Source organism: Hippoglossus hippoglossus, chromosome 6, assembly GCF_009819705.1.
Source record: "Hippoglossus hippoglossus isolate fHipHip1 chromosome 6, fHipHip1.pri, whole genome shotgun sequence".
NCBI lineage: Eukaryota > Metazoa > Chordata > Actinopteri > Pleuronectiformes > Pleuronectidae > Hippoglossus > Hippoglossus hippoglossus.
Genome location: NC_047156.1, coordinates 16,483,354 through 16,502,157, shown reverse-complemented (window position 1 = coordinate 16,502,157; position 18,804 = coordinate 16,483,354). Strand labels below are relative to the sequence as shown.

Below are 18,804 nucleotides of genomic sequence, written 5' to 3'. Positions count from 1 at the left end.
TGAGCCTGTTTCTGATGCTCACATAAAATTGATGTTTAAATTGTATAAATGACAGCTAATGCAACTTCACTCAGGTTTACCTAGTGGGACACTTCCTGGTGAAGCGCAGGTGGACTTGGTGACTTCCTGGAGTCACTTCAGCTGGTTTTTGAAGCCGTTTTCAGACATAAACTTTCATGAAAAGTCAAACTCCAGAAAATGTCCAGACATTTCCTGGAGTTTGCATTTCACATATGAAGAATGTAGCAGGATATTCTCCATGTCAGCCACATTCACAACAACAGGAAATCCTCCACTCTGTTCAGTTGAGGGGGGGGGGGGGGTAGCAGGAGGCAGGATATAACATATGAATTCTGCGGCGGCACATTTTGTTACAGCACATTGGCCCTTATCATCAAAAGCTCTTGATTCTCATCGTCTTTCCAACTTGACATCTTCATCAGCGTCTTCTTCATGTATGTCGCCTTCTTTATAGCCTGAAATACTTGTATTCTTTTCAGTTTCAGGGGGGTTTCAGTTTTGCGTCCATTGTATGTTGGAGACGTCATCAACTCGCTTGTTGTGAATTCTCCGCAAAACATTCTGCTGTATTCTCACATGTATTCTCTCCTGCTGCAGAACAAAAGAAGCTGCATAGCTGAAACAGAGGCTGTGATGTGAAATTACACCTCATGTTTACAGGAGCTCAACATTTACATATAAAAAAAAAACTTCATAGACAAAAGATCCAGTATCACATTACCACAGAATGAAATATTGAATTACTCATACTGTGCCGTGCTTGTGTGTGTGTGTGTGTGTGTGCATGTACAACAATAGGGCCGACTTTGTGGGAGCTTGTGAAGCGTGGCCACAACTTGGTAAATGAGATAGCATGTGCTATGATGCTATGTGTGTGAAATTGAAGCGCGGGCTGTGTAAATTGAATTAAATGTGTGATAAGAATGTGCACGTGAGGAACGGCGTCTGAGCTAGCATAGTCTGCCTATCAGTGTGGGTGTGTGTGAGACGTGTGTGTGAGACGTGTGTGTGTGTGTTAGGTGCTTAACAGGGAACCAAGAGTAAATTCCATCGCCTGCAGCGTAGATGGAGGAGGAACATGCAGACTGTTGGCTACATAAGGTTTGAAATTATTTTTGTGCGTGTAATGAACAGCACACAGCACGCAGACCGAAATTCCCCACGGTTTACATGGCTCAGTCAGAGGCTTTCACTGAAAGAAGTAACTTCTTGTTCTTGTAAACATCTCCCATCACCTCCTGTTAATGAACTCAAATGTCATTAATTAAAGTTTGGGCAGCCCGTGTTTCAGTCTCAGCTTTTGTAAACTTCCTTCTTAAGTGAGTTTAAGATCTTGAGTCACTTTTAAACATGCCCTTAAATTCCTGCTCAGTGATTCAGATCAATAAAAGGTCAAAACTCATGATTGTAGAACTCGTTTTTTAAAGCTGCATCGCCTGCTGCACCGCGGGAACACCGGACACAACATTTGTTGATCAATCACTGATTAGCCAAGAAAAACAAAAAATCCCCCAACTGAACTGCGTCAGAGTCTGAAGAAAGGGCCTTCCTCCCCAACACCACTGATCCATGTGAGTGCTCAAAGAGCGGCAGGGGGAGGAGGCTGTTTAGTCAGCGTTTCACCTCAGCCTTTCTTTACTCCCTGAGCCTCTCTGAAAATACCCAAGGAGCCAAAAAGAAAATACCTCACAGCTGTTCCCTCTGCAGCCGAGCCATTCCTGTGATACTTTTCTTACACACACAGGGGCCCCTGTGCGTCTGAGCCGAACCCCCGACGGCTCTTTGAATCCAGCCTCCCTATAAACTGATCTCTGTCTTGTTTTAAACGTCATTTTAATCCTAAAGTTGTTGTTTAATCTCGACTTCAGAAATCCACTAAAAACTTGCAGAGGGCCAATAAGAGAAGGGATGAGGGGAAACACACAAGGAGACCGGGGGCTGGATGTATCACGTACGCCACAGGGAATGTCAGTGTCACGACCTCAGAGGAGAAGGCAAAAAGATCAGTCTCCGGAGCGCTTATCTCGCTCTCCATCTGCAGTAGATTTTGTGACACGAGGAGCACAGGGGGATAGAAAACACTTCAGGCCCCCCCTCTCACCCCCTCTGAACCTGAAACAAAAGCACTCCTCTTGTTTTCTGGCTGTGAGAGAGGCACCCAGCATGAAAAATTAACCAGGGACAAACAACAACAATCAGCTGCCTATCTGAGAGCTGTCGCCTATCTGACGCTGGAATCAAAAAACACAGCCGAGCTCCCCCCCCCCCCCAAAAAAAAGCAATATGCGTTTTTTTTTCCTTCCACAATAGTAGTTTTACTTTGACCGCTTACTGGGAGCAGCCATTTTGTTGCATTTGATGTGCTGCAAAACTTTTTCATTACTTTTCCCACGAGTAATGACTGCAGCTCGTCTTATCTGTGTAAAAAGGAATTTGCCTTCCACCATGTGTTTTCTCTATAAAGAGAACTTTAATAGCGTTTCCCCACTGAGACTAATAAATAGCCAACCGTTTTCACAGCTAAATTAAACCCTATATGTAAGTAAAGCCAATTAAATGGCAATTGACTCCTTTTCCATTTGCTTTTGCTTTTGCTTTTTGTGTATCGTATTCAATGTCTCAAAAAAACAGGGCTAGTAAACAGTAAAAAGCAACATGGAAGCAGTGACTTTGTTTTGTGTTTATAACTTTTACTTCATTCTCTTTCAAGCTGAACACTGACTGAACACTGAGTTACAGATGGAGGCAACAAGACTCCATTTCCTCCATGATGCAGATGTCACAGTATGGTGCTGGAAAATTAAAAATTAGCAAACTGATCAGAAACTGATTCTCAAAATACATTTGGGTTTATCTGAAAGGTTTAAAATCAGACCTCGGCTCAGCTTGTTTTTATTCTACAACCAAAGAAAGATTTGGACTCTGATATCTGTCAGTTAAATAAAAAACTACAAACAGCAGGAAGTTATCTCAGCTTAGCTCAAAGACTGAAAGCCCCCGCAAAGATATAGACCCACATATCACATTAAACCCATAAAACTGCAACACAACATTCACAACTCAGGATATTACATGTCATTTAGGTGCTTGAAGGCAGAGTTTGTTATAGTTAGACAGAGCGATAACTGTTTCATCCATTCCCCATCTGTATGCCGAGCAAAGATATCTTGCTTCTGACATGAGTGTGATATTGATCCCATCGCCTAACTCTCAGCAAGAAGGCTGTGGAAGTCTATTTCCCTCAAATTGTATGCTCTTTAATTCTAAAACCCCATTAATGGCCCTGTGGTGAATTAAACAAATCAAGAAGGATTCATATTCTGGATTAATCAATTTCAGTCAGAGGGATTAAGCCGACACCATTCAGACACATTGCTAACAAACTGATATAGACTGTATATAAAGATGACGACATGACAGCTCTCCAAAAGTGCAGCCAAAGTGTCTCCATCGCCACCTAGTGGCTGGCTGCAATATAGGTCATAAGGCCCGCCTCCCCCATGTTAGTGGATGAAACATGGACCAAATGAAAGTGTCAATGTACATAAATATTTTTTTCTCAAAGATGGTTGCTGTGTATTTCTTATCACATTGTTAACTTCACCAGTAAGTTTGGTCTTAATTAATTATTTGATGCTATACAAATGGTGTGAAACGTCATGATTGACAGCTGAGACTGACTCCTGATTGGTCAAGAGTGTGTATTGGCAGGACCTCACTCCATCCCCTTATCGCTACTGAGCGAACTCTGGCTCCAAATGAGCTAAATTTGTATCCCGGATATTTTGGCTTCATCTCTGGATGGAGGGAGGAAGTGGAGACACATTGTCTATGGATAAAACAAATCAATTGTGCTGCACTGAGTTTGTGTTTTATTGTTGTTACCTCAATCAAGTAGGTTTTTGTCTGCATTTTTCCATTTGTTTCTTAGTAAGCAAGATTATGCAAAAACTACTGGATGGATTACCACAACACTTGGTGGAAGTATATTGGTCAAGAAAGAACCCATTCAATTTTGGTCAGGGGACGAGCCCCAATCCACACTTTCATTGGATTTTGATCAAAAATTCTTCTGATCCTGATCCTGATATTTATGAATGTTTGAAATTTAGTGACCTGGTGAAATTAAATGTGGTTTTATAAGCGGACTGGCATAGGTGTGCGCTGTACATTTTTTGTGAGTGAGTGTGTGTGTGTGTGTGTGTGACTTTATGTATAACATCACGGATAATATGGGTGCCATTGATTTTTAATGGTAGCAAATAGAGAAAAAGCAAAAAAATGCAAAAAGCTCATGCACAAAGATACCAGACAGTGTCTTTCTGAGAATCTGCTAAATAAATCGATGGACAAATCAATCATAGGCTCTGCATTTAGACGAATCGGTCAGCTGTTGTGTGGGTTGTTGTTTTCATACTATAGAATATATTTATTTGACAATAGAGAGGGGGGGGGGGGGGGGGGGGGGGGGCGTGTCTGCCCATGTCTCCGCCCTCAGCAGCAGATCTCCGCTCAGTGAGTTCACATCTCCCAAGTGTTTGAATCCCAGCCTCCTCTCCTTCACTGCGTGTCTGTACAAACTGGGATCGCACAGCTCCGAGCGCTGGATTTTACTGGTGGGACGCTGCAGGGCACGATTCACCCCCGAGGACCCACCGTCAGCCCCGATCTGCTGCGATCTGCTCCGGAGAGGCTCTTTATTTTCTGAATACTTGCTTCTGACCAACAGAGCCCCCGGTTCCTCACACAGGCTCAAGTCCACAGCTCGTCTCAGCCGGAGGTCTCTGCACGGAGCTGAGCTCTGAGGTAAGGAACAGGAGAAAAGTTCAGTGTGGAAATGAAAGACAAGACACTTTGAAACCCGCTCCGTTGTTTCCCTCTCTGCCTCGTTGATCGAGCTCCATCTCGTGTTTTCTGCGCGATGCTGTTGATTCAGCTCACTTTGTTTCCCAGCAAGTTGCGTTTTCTCCTCAGTCCAGCTCCAGAAACCTCATTTATACCACGGAAGAGAGAGAGTAAATAGTGTATTTGTGCGATATCACATAACGAGTCTTATTGTTTTTAGTCCTTTATTTAGCTTTTGCACCATGAAGACTTGAGTTTACCTCAGGTCAAGTCTTTATTCCCCCTTAAGGGTTGAAAAAGAGTCATGCGCATATAAATTCACTGGTAATTATAAATGTGGTTTAAGATCAGATAAGATAAGATAAAATAATCCTTTAATATTCCCACAATGGGGAAAGAACAGTCAAAAAATACACATCAGTAAAGTAATAATAAGTACCCATGCTATATAAATTGCAAGGAAAGCGTAAACATATAAATTGAAGAGAAATAATATGTACAGTGTAAATAGTGAATATACAGTGTGACAATATATATGTTTGAATGCAATAGTAGGTTATGAGAAAGCTGACAGCTCAATATCATGTCTCATGGTCGATTCTCAGCTCACTTTGTTGCTGCAAGTCACATTTTCTCCTCAGTCCAGCACCAGAAATCACATTAATATCATGAAAGAGAGAATAAATAATGTATTTGTACAATATTACATAATGAGTCTTATTGTTATAAGTCTTTTGCACCATGTAGACTTGAGTTAACCTCAGGTCAAGTCTTTATTTCCCCCTTAAGGATTGGAAAAGACTCGCACACATACAGTGGTTTAAGATAAGATAAGATAAGATGAAATGATAAAATATAAGATAAGATAAGATAATCCTTTATTAGTCTGTATCACAGCAGCAAGGAGGACAGTCAAAAATTAGATATCAGTAAAAGTGATAAGTAACCATGCATTATAAATGCAAGGAAAATATAAAAATGTAATTGGAGTAGAAATAATATATACAGTGTGAACAGAAAATATACATTGTGAGAGTATATAGTTGTAATGTAATCGTAGGTTATGATATGAGAAACCTGACAGCCGGGCCGATGTGTGTCAGTCTCCAAGCTGGCATCCTTCCCACGGGCTCCAGCCACAGCCCAGGAGGAGGAGGAGGAGGAGGAGGAGGAGGAGGAGGCTGTCTGCAGAGATGTGTGTGTGTCTGTGTGTGTGTGTGTGTGTGTGTGTGTGTGTGTGGGGGGGGGGTCACAAGATGGACGTCTCTCACGGTGCTACCTTTGCTGTAGGGCACAAATGCACTGTCAGTCTGCATTAATCAGAGGCGTGCATCATCCAAAAACCAGCGCACCCATAATCCTCCTGTCTGACTTCCACTGGAGCAAACGTGACACATTCAAGAGCTCCGGAGAGGAAAAACCTCAATACTTGAGACGGAGGCCGCACGCAGCCAAGCGGTTCCCTGCAAAGAGCTCAGCATGTGACTCTGCAAGTGTCCAAGCAAATTTAGATTTGATTTGATCAGTGAAAAGTTTTCCTGGAGAACAACAGCTAAAAACAGTGCAGATTCTGAGTAAAACAAAAAGTTAACCTGCCACTCACGTAGAAATAAATGTGTGTGTTTTGCAGCAACAGCTGGAAATCAGGTTATAATCAGATTTTGCCCGAGGACACTGGCTCCAAGGGACCCATTAACACACCGGTGTCCAGGTGAGCGTGCAGTGCTGGGCCGTCTTGCTCCGAGTTAAAGTCACAACCTCTCACTCTGGCTCTCCATCTCCCTGAGGCTGCTACAGCCTGTCAGAAAAAAAGGAAGAGGAGAAAAGAATCATATCACGCCCCAGCAGCTCGGTCAGACTGACAAATCAGCAGATCATGATTAATGACCTCACCTACTATACTGCTGCATCATTTAAACACTTCTCTCTCTCTCTCTCTGTGTGTGTGTGTGTGTGTGTGTGTGTGTGTGTGTGTGTGTGTGTGTGTGTGTGTGTGTGTGTGTGTGTGTGTGTGTGTGTGTTTGTTCCACCCTTTTTCTATTTTCTCCTAAAACTAAACGATTGGGAGATTTGTGGAGAGAGACAGGCACACAAACGGAAAACAGAGGCGTGCTTGTTCACCATGTTGTGGGTGAACATTTTGCTTGTCAAAAAAAAAAAAAGTAAAGAAAAAAATAAGAAGCAGTAGTATTGATGCTTTGGAGCAGCTGCCAACACGAATGACTAAACTCTGCCCGGAGCCTTTCGCTCCTCGGCTTGATTCACATGAGCACTGGGAAATAGTTTAGTTGCTCAGATACAGAAGTGATGTCCGCAGGATACGAGCACAAAATGCAAACAACTGGGTTTGCAAACCAACAGTGTAATTTATACAGAGATCAAAGGTCAGCTGCGATGCATTTGTGGACAACAAATTAGGAGGGAGCTTGTTTTAAGTGGATTCAAATCTGCACCGAGCCAACGTGGTATTTATTCCACCTACGGACGCAGAACACCTGGTGTGAGACTTGCCACTGGTGATCAGTGCATTCATTGTAATAGTGCCTCTGATAATGTGTTGCTCTTAATCACACATTCGCCGTGCCAGCGAAGGAAATGAACAGCAAAACACATGAATAGGAGAAGAAGTGTCGGGATAGAGAGAGAAGATGTGTGTGTACTTGTCTTTCTACAGTTGTGAGGACATTCTGGCTGGCTCTCACAACTTCAAAGGGCTGTTTGAGGCTTAAAACTTTATTTTATGGAAAGAATTTGGTTTAGATTAGGGTTGGGCATTTAATTTACGTCCATACTGCTACTGTGTTCGACTCTGCTAGTGATATGCCTGGCGTCCACACTACTCTGGAGTTTTGGAGCCACTCAGATGGAGAGGTTTGAAAACGCCGCTGGCCCTGTTCTAGTTGGAAAACTGTGGGGCTGTCTGTTTCAGTCTGGACGGACAAAAACAGTTATTTGGAATCAATGACCTTCTCCACCGCATGCTGATTGGCTGATGTACTTTTTTGTCACAACGTAACCTTCGCTGATTCGTGAAGCCCATTGTTAAGACACACACAGCATATCCTCGGCTACCAGTGTAGACAGCAACATGTATAGTCAGTTACAAGCATTGCTATTATTCAAGCAGTTCCTGTGTACACCAGAACACACATGCACAGTGTACGAGAGTGAACGCGTGAAATGCATTCCGGCATGTTTGTATGGACAGGGAGTAAAACTGATACAGAGCCAAAAACGCTTGTGGACAGAAAGATCGTTCTGAAACTTTATGGATGTAGCTTTAGTTGTGATGGTTAAGGGGCAAGGGAATGTATTCAACGAGTGTCCTCACAGCTATAGAAAGACATGAGCAAATCTGTGTGTGTGTTCTTCCTCTCAGTTCTTGGCAGGGATAGACGAGTGTGAATTGCAGTGTATGGCAGCTCCTGCTGAGAGGAGCAGGGTGACTGACTTGCAGCCGCCTGGGCTGACAAAACGCAGCTCATTAAAGAGCTGAAATTAATCAATCTGCGGTTCCACATGGTTGGATGTCTCCGAAACCTGTCGCTCCTCTCTCCCCTTTTTCTTGCTTTTTTGACCCATTTTGAATCAAAGTCCCTGGTTATTCATCTTTCGATTCATCCCGCCTCACCTCAACACACACCTTCCTCCTCCCTCTTTAACCATCTCTGTATGATCCTATCTTACCCTCTCGTCCACCACCAACACCACCAGCGCCTGTATCTATATCGATGGGTTTCGGAGCAGCGAGGCAGAGAGAGGACGAGGCCGGGTCATCCGTCTACACTCGCTTTCCCCTGTATCAGCCCCAGTACGGCAGCAGCGGTCCGTAGAGAGCCCGGAACTAAATGGAGTATCTATTGGCTCAATGAGAAAATTGCTTTTTTTCGATTGCTAGAGGACCCTTCATTTAATGTGTGTGATGCGGAGGCCTCAGCCAGTAATGGGTTCAGCATCTTTGTTGTCAGGAGACATGAGAAAATGAAATTTGCTTTTCAGCTGGCAGAAATAATTTACTCCCGGATAGGTGCATTTTTTTCATCAGTTGTTTAAAAGGCTTGAAGGTGTATGTTGTTCAATTTGTGTGCGCTACGTTTAGTCTGTACTGGATGTCCAAACAGTGTTATCTGATGTCTGCTGCAGACTGTTTTTTAGCTAAAGGTCATTTCATATCAAAACTCTGCCACAATATAAAGCAGCCTAGTTTGAAGCTGGATTTTTAGAACATGGTTCATGTCTATGTTACGGTGTTTACATTTAATCCATTAGCTTTGGTTTCACGTTGCAATTTAGGGAGTGCACTAGTCTTTTGTACGATATATATATACGCCTGCTGTCATCATCAGCTACGTGGGCTGCGTCGACCTATACCTGGCTCGGTTTTTTAGACGGGCGTTGACTTTGGTATGTGGTCAATTCGGCTGTTGTATTCAAATACCTTTTTGGAGATAATGAAAGAACCAGTTCACATGGTTAATTTCAATGCCACAGTAATATCATTATGGTATCACTACCAGCAAAATGAATGTCCTTGTTGTTGGAAAATTATATTGTCGGAGGCAGAGACTACAAGCAATACTCTTTTTCGTCTTCTAGTTTCCTCTTATGGTCGGATACAATTTTGATCTGTTGGTCTGGTTCGTGGTGGGAGGCACTATTCACACTTTGGTTTGGACTAAACTGAAAAATCTGACGCTCTGGACCAGACAAAATGGTTGTGAAAGTGGCCTTAATGTATTGTTAAAAGGTTACATGCAATCATAAAACCCTCTGGCTTCCTAATAAAATACAACTATATTTTGGGTGTTCGCCATCAAAATATTGGAAATCTGTTTTCACGCCTGAGGATGTGGAAACGTTGGTGTATTGATTAAAGCAAATTGTGACAAAACGCAGTTGAAAGTCAACAAATCAATCATGACATATATGCAGCCTTCATTCACTCAATTGATTTCCACTTATCTTCTGCTCCATTGAAGAGATGTAGGAGGCACAAATATCAAATGTGTGTGGAGTGTAACCTTTATCCAATGAATGCACAAAATAAACAAATGTCATATTTACATCTCATTTTCATTTGTTTGAGGTGTGAGTGGAGCCTCTTTGAGGATCCTCCTCTGCGGTGGTTTCATGGGCCCTGAAAGGATGATGTTATCAGGGGGGGTTATATGAGTTATATAAGTAATATAACATGATTGTAACATATTACAATTAATACATTTTATTGTATACAACCACTCAGTGTTTTCATCAGTTATAACATGAAGGCATATTAATACTATATTGTCATTTTACCAGCTTCCACTTATGATCCTTAGTTGTTGATATCTGCACCCATTAACATTTTAAAGCACCTTATAAACGTTTACAGCTTTCTCTTTGTGAGTTACAAACTTTATTACCTGTTTATATACTACTTATAAATGTGAAGTGTGGGTGTTAAAATAAAGTGTTACCTCAGACACTAAAAATCAAAACCTAAGTCATAAGAGATTATTATGTGACTCAGAGTGATTGTCTTTTATGAAGTACAAACCAGTTTTGGATCAAGTTTTAGTCACTTTCCTGCATGAACACAGGAGAAAATGATGCATGATCCGGTAATATGCACATTTATGCATTTCTTTGTCCCCTGAGTGCCTCAGTATGGGCCAGGAAGCAGAGAGTGACCTCAGTGTGGGGCAGCTGGCGGCCCCAGAGCAGGAAGCTGAGGGGCCTCAGCGCGCTGATGCTTCCTTTTTATCAAGAGGAAGCAGGCTGGCTGTTTGTGCTCAACCTAAGAATTCTTTGTGGTTATCTTGCATTCACCCCATTTCCCTCAATGACTGCAGTGCTGATCAGGTAATGAGGTAAAAGGTATGTATTTGACAAGCTGGGCTCGGCAGATAGCGGGCTCTCCACATAGGCTTGCGGCTTGGTAGGCACTTAGTCGAACGTGCGCTCAGACCTGTCTGGGGTGTTTAAATCGCATCTATCTCGAAATCCCCCTTCAGCCATCACTTCCTCTGCATAATGCTTTTCACAAACTAATAAACCGTGTCACTCAGGTGTCCATTAAAGGCTGCTGTTGAGGACCCGCTGGTCATTACCCAGAGCGAGCACACTCGGCAAATCCCCGCGCCTTTGCAGCAGGTTTCTTCATCACCTTGTGCTCTTTTTATCCCCAGATGTAGTCAAAGCTCAGATAGGAGCTTAGGCCGGCCAGGAGACGGGGCCTGATAGGTGTGTGACACGGGGCTAATGTGTGGGGAGATTACCTGCCCGACTTCAGAGAAACTGGAGCAGAACTCTGATCCAACGAGTGCTGCTGAAGTTGAAGCACTTTCCTTCCTTAAAGAGAATATCGCAGAAAATAAAATGGCAGAATGCAGTTGTAGAGGCGTTTCTTTGCTGGATGAACAAGCAGTTCTTTGGTTAAATTCACACAATAGTGCTGGGGTGACTCACATGAGCTCCAGTGTTGTTGGCGCACTGGGCAGGAAGAAGATGGGTGCTAATCAAGCAGCACCGGGGAGGAAGAGCTCATTTTGTGGATGTGTTATTGTTTTCCACCATCGCTGCCCAACACTGGAGCTTTTTACTGTCACTAATATTTGGGAAATATTTTAACATTTTATAGATAAAGACGTCTTGTGAGACTCGCTTACTGCATTTTAATTTTTTTCTTGCTTACTAAATGACTAAATGGTTCCTGTCACAGATTCTGATTCAGACTTCATCAACACAAGCAGAGGATTGTTTGCTCAATGTAAGGGGAGGATGTGATAAAGAGTAAAACAATTGTCTGTATTGTCAGAGTACACACTGTGGATTGTGTCCATGTTAGAGCTGGTATACTGTTTGTGTCTGCACATGAGACAACTGGCACGGTGTCAGATTCTGAGAATGATATCGATGTGTCCACTTCAGGTCCAGTTTTGAACGTTTATCACCATTTGTCTGATTCACGCTGCCGTACGACACATTGTCGAGGTTTGAGACGCGTTTATATCAAAGCTGATGAGTCAGAAAATGTATCTTTAACTTTATTTGATTAATCAACTAATTTGTTCCTCAGTAAAATGTCAAATCTCAACTACAGTAGATCTAGCTTCTCGCTCGTGAGGATTTGCTGCTTTTTAATCTCTTTTAATCATCTTGAGTTTCAGGAAACAGTGTTTAAATGTTAAATTGAGGAAATAACTGTCAGATTAATAATAATAATCATTCGTCATTACTAATTATTATTCAGTCTAGTCGCAGGCCTGGTTAGCATAAAAGCTCTTCTCCACCATTTTTACATAAACATATAACAGAAAAAATGATCTTGATCCAGACTCCTTTTATTTTCTAAATGACTTCATATTTTATAGTCAGTTCTCTGAAACTATGACTCATCTGAAAGTCTGAACCAAGGTTCATGTCTTTGTTACATTGTTTTTATTTGATCCTGTTAGTTTTGGTTTCACATTGTAATTAATGGAGCGAGCTAAAGACCTTTGTATGACAAAAGTACATCCTGTCATCATCACGTGCGTGGGCAGCATTTACATACCTATACTTAAGGTTGATTGGTTTATAGAGGGGATGGGCCAGTGATGTTGGCGTGTTGTCGAATCGGGGGTAGTAGTCTTTTCATTTGAGTGGAGAAAATGAATGAACCGGTTAATTTAATTAACTTCATTGCGACTGTATAATCACTATGGTGTCACTACCAGCATCACCAACTTTAGGCGCAGTACTCAACACTAGTCTGGATTCTCCAAATCAACATCCCTGTCGTTCAAACCAGTACGGCTTCTGCTTCCTGTTCTTCTTTTATAGTTTAATGCTGTCTCAACTTCCTGCAATTGGTCTGAAAGTTTGTATTATCCCAAAAAGTGTTTTTAAGCTGCAATTAATCCAAACCATGGTTCAGTTGGATCCGTGCTCAGAACCCCTCTTTTCATTGCACTAAATTTTGATCCATTGATCTGGGATCGTGTTTCAAGGCACATTTCACACATGCTAATTTGGTTCAGACTAAGCTGAAGTGTCTGAAGGTCTGGACCAAACAAGGTAGGTGTGAAGTGCCCTAAAACTAAATGACCTAAAAGCCAGTTTGACATCTCTAATCTGCAGTTAGTTGTTACTTGTCGGCCAATTTACACAAACATATCGCTAAATCTCCAATAAGATAACATGTGTCAATTAATCTGTTTGACTATTGTTTAACTTTTGCAGAAGTATTCATCAAAACAGTCTCCACTGATGAGGAGAAACACTTCAGGAGTATAAAACCATTCCTCTGTTCCACTGATCCGTTGTTCTTTGGCTGTTTTTCGGGGATGGTACTGGGAACCGGGCATATCTGTTTTTACAGCCTCTCCCTGTGACTCATTGGGCCTAATGCTTCTCCCGCCTCCTGACTCAAGCTTTTTCCTGATAGAATGGGACTCTCCCATGCTTCTGGTCTTCCTCTTTTTCACTTGCCCCAACCACAACTGTGTCCCAGCTCTCCTCGGCTCCACCCCTCTTCTCCTCCTCTACTTCCAGGTTCTTCTCCTTTGCTGCTCCTGCTCTTTCCATCCAAGTTTGTGGAATAAGAGAACGCAGCTTTACAAGAAAACCCTCATTAGTCATCTGGGCCTTTTTTTATAATGTGCCCTATTTTACTCCATACTTAGCTCTGCAGTTTTTATTTCCTCTGCCCGAGGGGGATCCGAGCCCCCGTAAATATCCTGTTTATTTTTAATCACTGACGATGGGCAAGGCAGTGTAATGCGATGTAATAATTTTTAGTGGGAAATACAAACAGTCGCTCTCACCACAAATTGATTTGGTAATTATGAGGGCACGAATGACTGTATAGTATATGGACAGTAGGTTGTTAATGATGACCCAGATAATTAGCCCCTTGTAATATATAATTAATTTTAAACAAATTAAATACATGTTTGCTCATTAACTCACATTTAGACGATGATGATGCGTCTAAGTCGGTGGTGCGGTTCCATCAGACTGACGGACACAGGGAGGGCTGTTGGTTGGTGAATATGACGTAGTCTCGTCTGCTGTCCCGGCCTCGCCAGCGTGGTTGAATTACAGAGTATCTCTAAGAGATTTATTTTTAGCGTGATTTGGGTTTGCGTCCCAATCTGCTGTCTGCAGTCAGTGATAACCATACAAACCACAAATACACAAACACGCGTACAGCCCTCCCACACACACCCTGCAGCCTGGGTGCTGCTGGCAACTGGAAATTGGGTTGTTTTATATTTACTGTATATGAATCTCGTATCTGCTGGAATGTAGGCTAAACATTTTTAGTCGACTCGTAAACATGGCACAGAAAACCCTTAACTAAGCAGAGATTTCTTTATTTCAACTTGGAAGAGAATGTTGTAGTAGACGCAACTGGGCTAATGTGATTCTTCTTCTTCCTATCTGGTCATGCGCATATGTATTCAAACATATTCAGCCAGTATGAGGATGAGTACGTTTTAAAAAGCTGCAGACTTTTTCTTTACCGCTCGACCGGCTGCTGTTTGCCGTCTTTTGAAGCCCACACACCTTGTCCACAGCTCTGCTCCCTGCTGCTCCTGTGGGATAACAACAAACCGTTAGCATCCCTCCCACAGGGCTGGATTCTCCACACATCCTTTCGACACACGCTCCCTGTCAGCCTCCACGGCATCAGGAGGACAGATCAGTGTTTGATTAAAAAGAAAAAAAGAAATCCACAGCGGGTTCCAGCCTCTACCTGGGGAAACTTGGGGGAAGGGCCAAGCTAATGATCTCTCTCCTGCCAGGATCACAAGCCTCCGAGAGGGATGCTGGTGATGGCTAAAAATCTTTAGATATTATACACCAGTAGCATATGCTTCGTTTTAGTTTTAAAATGCAGGCCTGAAAACATAAGTCACGTGACCACTTACATACAATGGGCATGCATGTGCCGGTATAAACAGGAAAGCATGCGTGTGACACAGGAATTCTCGCCAATAGCAGGAGCCTGACGAATCAGCAAAGGCTACATCGTGACTGAAAAGACCCAATCAGCAAGAACTTGCGAGTGTCTACGTCGTCGTTTCCAAACATCTAATTTTTCCAAAAGAAATGGGGTCGGCAGCGTTTTCAATTTTCTCAGTTTTAGTGGATAGTAGTAGACCTAGTAAACGTAGTAGTATGGTTGTAGCTGTAGTACAAGCTGAGTTTATTTATCTCACCTGAGGTATTTAAAGTCCTCCGGTGTGCTTTTTTGCAGCGTTTCCCGCTGGTGTTTCTCCTGTTGTCGTTGTGTTTATTGCCCCCACTCACACCATAATGGGTCATGATGTGGTTGAAAACTGAAGCACTAAAGGGTGCTGGACTGTGGCTCGCAGCGCTGCAATAAAGCCATTTGAGGTCATTCAAGCGACCTAACATCCTTCAGCACTCCAGCCCAGTTTCTGTGAAGATTTCATAGACGCGTGATGGTTTAATGATGAATTTACTTGTCTGAAACGGCCTCTGCATGTCCGACTAAATAATTGGCTTTTAACAGCACATCAAATGTACATGTTGTAGATGGTTACTTCGAGTCCTGGCGGGGGAAAACAATTAGACGGCAAAGACCAAGCGCCTCACTGTCTCATGATTTTTTGATGCCGCTCTATGAAATTTTTAGCCCAGTGCCACTTTAAAAGCGTGCTTCTCGAGACAGCAACTCATGGGTCACTGCACTAAAACTCGGCCTCTGTCCTTTGGGCAAACAGTTGGTCAATACCAGGCGACGTGTTGTGGCCACAAGCCTCCATTACTGTGAAAGGGAATGTGCTGCATTTAATAAAGGATCAACGTCCACATGGAATATGGTTTCCGGTGGAGTGACTAATGGAAATAGACATATCTTCTTTTTGAGTTAAAGAGCTTTTTTTTATTCGCTGCAAAAAAATATTTGCTAATAGTGATTAGGATAAACACATGCACACCATGAAGCATAATTCTTTCCCCCCCTAATCTTTACCTCCCTGCATCTCCGTCCCTTTGAAGCTTAGGGGAAGAGGAGAATCCACTGCACACGGAGAGCGAGCCACTGTTCAACCATTTAAAGAATGTTAGATATTTTTATGAAAATGTATTTCAGTACAAACGTTTCTGACGGTAGAATCCAGGGATCACCTTTGCATGTGTTTTTCAGAGATAGCGCAGACTCAGCAGGTGTTTTCCAGTGTGTGGCTGCAGTGTTTGATGATTTAAATGTTAAAAAAAGAGAACAGACGCTCGGAGGGATTTTATTTCTTTGATGATTTCCCACTGATTTGTTACCTGTCCCACAACAGGACGACAGGACAGTTCAAGCAAAGTTGTCCAACCCAAAGCTGACCACCTGAGTGTGATGCCCCGAACTGTGAAGTGTTTGAGCACAAAAGAGACAACTCTGGCATTTCTCCAGGAGTTTGCACCCTGGACAAAACCCCGGGCCCAGATCATCTTTCCCGATAACGCTTGGCAGGAGTCCGATCCCATGAGAAACGCTTCGAACAACCAGTGCTGAAGCCAAAGTAATTTTGTGGATCTCTCCGAAAGTCCCCGGACGTGTAGAGGTTATTTTGGCTTCATCTGTCAAACCATAGAGTAAAAACAGCAAAAAAAACCTCCATCATTCATCCAAGTGGTGGCTCCAAACTGGTGCTTTAACTGGACAAATGACGAGTCGGGATCTGACGCAGATAAAACCGCTTTTGGATGACTGTCTTTGATACTTAAATACGATTTTATTTCCCCGTCAGTAACCGGACATGATCTCATTTGATCTCGCCACATAAAAATGATGCATAAGAAACATTGGAGGAGGAGAAAGCCAATGATGTGAGCAATTACCAAAACCACTACTGCTTATCTCTGCAGGCAGTTTGGACAAGCTGTGTTTTTTCTCTTTGTGTAATAGGGAGCAGATGTCCAACCTTTTCAAACTCAAAACATCTCTGGGTAAGCTTTCCATAGATCTGCCACATCTAGAGTAAACCCGCCCCCACCTCACCCGCTCACCCACCCCTGATAATCCAGTCTGTACTGTGAACTTTCAAACCCCCCCCCCCCCCCCCCCCCCCCCCCTTTCAATATTTGTCTGCCGCTGTGTGCGTGTATATTTATTCTTGTTGCTTTTGGCCCGAACCAACGCACTGTTGTGTTTCCAAGAAGCTTGAGAATTTGCAGACAGCTGGACTTTTTGAAGTTAAGAAACAAAAAGCATTTAATGTCTCCTACTGTAACTCTGCGGCTCATTATACTGAATATCTGCTGTAATCTCCTCCTGCTTTGTTCACATCTTCACTATTTGGTATCGCCCCATGAAAATTAATGAGCTACATTCTTCCTTTGTTGTGGAGGCTCGTACATTATTTGGGATTCAGTCTATATTTGTATTCATATTTTTTTTTGTAACTCCTTAAACTCCTGAATAGATTCTGGGTTTTGCGTCGACTTCCTTTAACAACCTGCAACATTGGTCCATAAAAAATTAGATGAGAGCTTCTTTGGTGAGCTCGACAACGGATCAGCACTTCAGTGGTTGTGTTGCAGCTCACAGGACCGATGTGTCTGAAGTACATTCGTCTCCAAAGCAATTTCCAGACATGAACTCCAAAAAAACTCACAGGCCCAATTGTCTGGGCGTTCTCCAGACTTTTTCCTTTTTACATATGAAGAAAGCAACGGGAAAATCTTCGGCTCATTTGGTTGAGCTAAGAAGCTCTCACACCTCGCTGTCTTGGCAAATTAGCACGATCACCCCGCTGTATCGTTTCTATTACTGTCGATCATCTTCTACAGAATCATTTGACCAGGGAGTGAATGCCGACCATATCCATTCCCATGGCAGACAAGAGCCAGATGTTAGTGGGTGTTAGTGGGTTTTTGACTAGTGGGAGTGCCCACCCACTCGCTGTGAATCCTCCAGATAATATGCTACTGTTGCTCGCATGGAGCCCATGTAGTAGCATATTATCTGGAGGACATTCTCGGACATTCTCTGGAGTTTTTACTTTGGGGCTGGCAGGAAAAGTTCCAGATAATGTAACTGACTCTGACCTTTTGCGTTCTCACCTACAGCCCCTCCTGATAATTTCGGGAGATTATCCAGGGTTCAGTACAATTTTTTTATAGTTTTTTTATTTGTACTTTAAACTCAGGAAGAGCACTAATGTGTTTCAGTCCAAGCATCCTGCAGCGGTGGTCACTACAAGGGTCCGTATACAGAAGTGGAGAGCACTAAGTGGGCTGTTTATTTGTACCTGTTAGGCTGCGGTGGGCTGATGGAGGTATGCTGTCCCCGCCAACGCTGCAGAACACGCTTGGGCACATTACACATAATTTCATCACTGCCCCCAATTAATACTCAAGATGGCATCTGGAGCATCTGCTCGAGAAAGACACTTGTCATCACTTTCCTGGAGTTGAGCAAAATTTAAAGTAAGCTCTGCCGTCATTGCTATTCTGAACTTGTTATCTGCATGTGCCCCATGAGCAGGTTCACCGAGACCTGCTGCATTACAATTGCGACCGTCCTCTTACTATTTTTATTTTTGAGTCTTAAATCAAAACCAATCATTTTAGATAGGTTTGACCTCACCGTGCTGCCTGACCACATCCACCCCCCCACACACAATTGTCTCGGATCCATCATGTTTCGTGGTGTAAACCTATTGACTTGTGTTTCTTTGGGGACCTATTCTTGGACGGCCTCCAAGCAGTTCAGTTTCCATCCTCTCCCCATCTTTCCTCTGTCTCCCATAAATCAATGTGATGTAATTGCATAAACTCCCTTTCCCACAGCTCGGGCCTGAAGGCAGCGTGTTCTCAGAGAGAGAGCGTTTCAGTGTGGCCGGATAACCTTATCCCCCCCAGATTCCCGCAACTGCCCGCCTTGTGAAAGTTTTATTTTAGCCTTTAAATATCTGTGTTTGCAGAGTTTCTGTCACCAGCGATGTGTCGATG

General features: G+C 43.0%; 1 protein-coding gene across 1 annotated transcript in view; it reads left to right on the top strand.

The window, feature by feature from the left end:
* Positions 1-4,537: 4,537 nt before the first annotated feature.
* tspan18b (tetraspanin 18b) overlaps positions 4,538-18,804 on the top strand; it is a 38,503-nt gene continuing 24,236 nt past the window's right edge. The window contains exon 1 of the mRNA XM_034587594.1: positions 4,538-4,827. The gene's annotated coding sequence lies outside the window, so the exon portion shown is untranslated. The remainder of the gene's footprint in view (positions 4,828-18,804) is intronic.